The sequence below is a fragment of the Colletes latitarsis genome, unplaced genomic scaffold (assembly GCF_051014445.1).
Source record: "Colletes latitarsis isolate SP2378_abdomen unplaced genomic scaffold, iyColLati1 scaffold0013, whole genome shotgun sequence".
Lineage (NCBI taxonomy): Eukaryota > Metazoa > Arthropoda > Insecta > Hymenoptera > Colletidae > Colletes > Colletes latitarsis.
The window spans coordinates 5,969,367-5,974,546 of record NW_027488368.1 but is presented as its reverse complement, the minus strand read 5'-3'; positions in this window follow the sequence as shown (position 1 = coordinate 5,974,546).

Sequence of the window (5,180 nt, the reverse complement as noted above, 5' to 3'; positions counted from 1 at the left end):
TGATGAGTGAAAATCCCAGACCTAACCAAGACCTAACATGAATTATTCTCTAAAATATTGATCGAAACCAGGTTTAATTGACTGTTTCAGTGTGGTCCCACATTACTACCTGATCCAAACCTGAAAAAACACAGGGTCCGTTCAACAAGTATGTGAAGAATGCGAAAGTATGAGTCTGATGAGTGAAAATCCCAGGCCTAACCTAGACCTAACATGCGTTATCCTCAAAAATATTGATCGAAGCCAGGTTTAATCGACTGTTTCAGTGTGGTACCACATTACTATGTGGTCCAAACCAGAAAATAACCCAGGATCTGTTCAACGAGTATGTGAAGTGTGCGAAAGTATGAGTCTGATGAGGTCAAATCCCAGACCAATCCCAGACTTAACTTGCGTTATCCTCTAAAATATTGATCGAAACCAGGTTTAATCGACTGTTTCAGTGTGGTACCACATTACTACGTGATCCAAACCAGAAAAAACCCAGGATCAGTTCAACAAGTATGTGAAGAATGCGAAAGTATGAGTCTGATGAGTGAAAATCCCAGGGCTAACCTAGACCTAACATGCTTTATCCTCTAAAATATTGATCGAAACCAGGTTTAATCGACTGTTTCAGTGCGGTATCACACTACTACGTGACCCAAACCAAAAAAAACCCATGATCTGTTCAACAAGTATGTGAAAAACGCGAAAGTATGAGCCTGATGAGGGCAAATCCCAGACCTATCCCAGACCTAACATGCGTTATCCTCTAAAATATTGAGCGAAACCAGGTTTAATGAACTGTTTCAGTGTGGTCCCACATTTCTACGTGATCCAAACCAGAAAAAACCCAGGGTCCGTTCAACAAGTATGTGAAGAATGCGAAAGTATGAGTCTGATGTGGTCAAATCCCAGACCTATCCCAGACTTAACTTGCGTTATCCTCTAAGATATTGATCGAAACCAGGTTTAATCGACTGTTTCAGCGTGGTACCACATTACTACGTGATACAATCCAGAAAATGCCCAGGATCTAGCCATCAAGTTTGACAAATATGCGAAAGTATGAGTCTGATGAGGTCAAATCCCAGACCTATCCCAGACTTAACTTGCGTTATCCTCTAAAATATTGTTCGAAACCAGGTTTAATCGACTGTTGCAGCGTGGTACCACATTACTACGTGATACAATCCAGAAACAGCCCAGGATCTACCCATGAAGTATGAGAAATATGCGAAAGTATGAGCCTGATGAGGGCAAATCCTAGACCTAACCCAAACCTAACATGCGTTATCCTCTAAAATATTTATCAAGACCAGGTTTAATTGAATGTTTCAGTGTGGTACCACATTACTACGTGAACCAAACCAGAAAAAACCCAGGATCCGTTCAACAAGTATGTTAAAACTGCAACAGTATGACCCTGATGAGGGCAAATCCCAGGCCTAACCTAGACCTAACATGCGTTGTCCCTTAAAATATTGATGGAAACCAGGTTTAATCGACTGTTTCAGTGTGGTACCACATTACTATGTGATCCAAACCAGAAAATAACCCAGGATCTGTTCAACGAGTATGTGAAGTGTGCGAAAGTATGAGTCTGATGAGGTCAAATCCCAGACCAATCCCAGACTTAACTTGCGTTATCCTCTAAAATATTGATCGAAACCAGGTTTAATCGACTGTTTCAGTGTGGTACCACATTACTACGTGATCCAAACCAGAAAAAACCCAGGATCAGTTCAACAAGTATGTGAAGAATGCGAAAGTATGAGTCTGATGAGTGAAAATCCCAGGGCTAACCTAGACCTAACATGCGTAATCCTCTAAAATATTGATCAAAACCAGGTTTAATCGACTGTTTCAGTGTGGTATCACACTACTACGTGACCCAAACCAAAAAAAATCCATGATCTGTTCAACAAGTATGTGAAAAACGCGAAAGTATGAGCCTGATGAGGGCAAATCCCAGACCTATCCCAGACCTAACATGCGTTATCCTCTAAAATATTGAGCGAAACCAGGTTTAATGAACTGTTTCAGTGTGGTCCCACATTACTACGTGATCCAAACCAGAAAAAACCCAGGGTCCGTTCAACAAGTATGTGAAGAATGCGAAAGTATGAGTCTGATGAGTGAAAATCCCAGACCTAGCCTAGACCTAACATGCGTTATCCTCTAAAATATTGATCCAAACCAGGTATAATGGACTGTTTCGGTGTGGTACCACACTACTACGTGATCCAAACCAGAAAAAACCCAGGATCTGTTCAACAAGTATGTGAAAAACGCGAAAGTATGAGTCTGATGTGGTCAAATCCCAGACCTATCCCAGACTTAACTTGCGTTATCCTCTAAAATATTGATCGAAACCAGGTTTAATCGACTGTTTCAGCGTGGTACCACATTACTACGTGATACAATCCAGAAAATGCCCAGGATCTAGCCATCAAGTTTGACAAATATGCGAAAGTATGAGTCTGATGAGGTCAAATCCCAGACCTATCCCAGACTTAACTTGCGTTATCCTCTAAAATATTGCTCGAAACCAGGTTTAATCGACTGTTGCAGCGTGGTACCACATTACTACGTGATACAATCCAGAAACAGCCCAGGATCTACCCATGAAGTATGAGAAATATGCGAAAGTATGAGCCTGATGAGGGCAAATCCTAGACCTAACCCAAACCTAACATGCGTTATCCTCTAAAATATTTATCAAGACCAGGTTTAATTGAATGTTTCAGTGTGGTACCACATTACTACGTGAACCAAACCAGAAAAAACCCAGGATCCGTTCAACAAGTATGTTAAAACTGCAACAGTATGACCCTGATGAGGGCAAATCCCAGGCCTAACCTAGACCTAACATGCGTTGTCCCTTAAAATATTGATGGAAACCAGGTTTAATTGACTGTTTCAGTGTTGTACTTCATTACTACGTGATGCAATCCAGAAAAAGCCCAGGATCTAGCCATCAAGTATGAGAAATATGCGAAAGAATGAGCCTGATGAGAGCAAATCCCAGACCTAACCTAGACCTAACATGAATTATTCTCTAAAATATTGATCGAAAACAGGTTTAATTGACTGTTTCAGTGTTGTACCACATTACTATGTGATCCAAACCAGAAATAGCCCAGGATCTAGCCATGAAGTATGAGAAATATGCGAAAGAATGAGCCTGATGAGTGAAAATCCCAGGGCTAACCTAGACCTAACATGCGTTATCCTCTATAATATTGATCCAAACCCGGTTTAATGGACTGTTTCAGTGTGGTACCACACTACTACGTGATCCAAACCAGAAAAAAGCCAGGATCCGTTCAACAAGTATGTGAAGAATGCGAAAGTATGAGCCTGATGAGGTCAAATCCCAGACCTATCCCAGACCTAACTTGCGTGATCCTCTAAAATATTGATCGAAACCAGGTTCAATCGACTGTTTCTGTGTGGTACCACATTACTATGTGATCCAAACCAGAAAATAACCCAGGATCTGTTCAACGAGTATGTGAAGTGTGCGAAAGCATCAGTCTGATGAGGGCAAATCCCCGACCTATCCCAGACCTAACATGCGTTGTCCTCTAAAATATTTATCAAGACCAGGTTTAATTGATTGTTTCAGTGTGGTCCTACATTACTATGTGATCCAAACCGGAAAATAACCCAGGATATGTTCAACAAGTATGTGGAGAATGCGAAAGTATGAGTCTGATGAGTGAAAATCCCAGACCTAACCAAGACCTAACATGCGTTATCCTCAAAAATATTGATCGAAACCTGGTTTAATCGACTGTTTCAGTGTGGTACCACATTACTACATGATCCAAACCAGAAAAAACCCAGGATCAGTTCAACATGTATGTGAAGAATGCGAAAGTATGAGTCAGATGAGTGAAAATCCCAGACCTAACCAAGACCTAACATGCGTTATCCTCAAAAATATTGATCGAAACTTGGTTTAATCGACTGTTTCAGTGTGGCACCACATTACTGTGCGATCCAAACCAGAAAATAATCCAGGATCCGTTCAACAAGTATGTGAAGAATGCGAAAGTATGAGTCTGATGAGTGAAAATCCCAGACCTAACCAAGACCTAACATGCGTTATCCTCAAAAATATTGATCGAAACTTGGTTTAATCGACTGTTTCAGTGTGGCACCACATTACTATGCGATCCAAACCAGAAAATAATCCAGGATCCGTTCAACAAGTATGTGAAGAATGCGAAAGTATGAGTCTGATGAGTGAAAATCCCAGACCTAACCAAGACCTAACATGCGTTATCCTCAAAAATATTGATCGAAACCTGGTTTAATCGACTGTTTCAGTGTGGTACCACATTACTATGTGATCCAAACCAGAAAATAACCCAGGATCTGTTCAACGAGTATGTGAAGTGTGCGAAAGTATGAGTCTGATGAGTGAAAATCCCAGGGCTAACCTAGACCTAACATGCGTTATCCTCTAAAATATTGATCGAAACCAGGTTCAATCGACTGTTTCTGTGTGGTACCACATTACTACATGATCCAAACCAGAAAAAACCCAGGATCAGTTCAACATGTATGTGAAGAATGCGAAAGTATGAGTCTGATGAGGGCAAATCCCCGACCTATCCCAGACCTAACATGCGTTATCCTCTAAAATATTTATCAAGACCAGGTTTAATTGATTGTTTCAGTGTGGTCCCACATTACTACGTGATACAATCCAGAAACAGCCCAGGATCTAGCCATGAAGTATGAGAAATATGCGAAAGTATGAGCCTGGTGAGGGCAAATCCTAGACCTAACCCAGACCTAACATGCGTTATCCTCTAATATATTTATCAAGACCAGGTTTAATTGATTGTTTCAGTGTGGTCCTACATTACTATGTGATCCAAACCGGAAAATAACCCAGGATCTGTTCAACGAGTATGTGAAGTGTGCGAAAGTATGAGTCTGATGAGGTCAAATCCCAGACCTATCCCAGACCTAACTTGCGTTATCCTCTAAAATATTGATCGAAACCAGGTTCAATCGACTGTTTCTGTGTGGTACCACATTACTGCATGATCCAAACCAGAAAAAACCCAGGATCAGTTCAACATGTATGTGAAGAATGCGAAAGTATGAGTCTGATGAGTGAAAATCCCAGGGCTAACCTAGACCTAACATGCGTTATCCTCTAAAATATTGATCCAAAC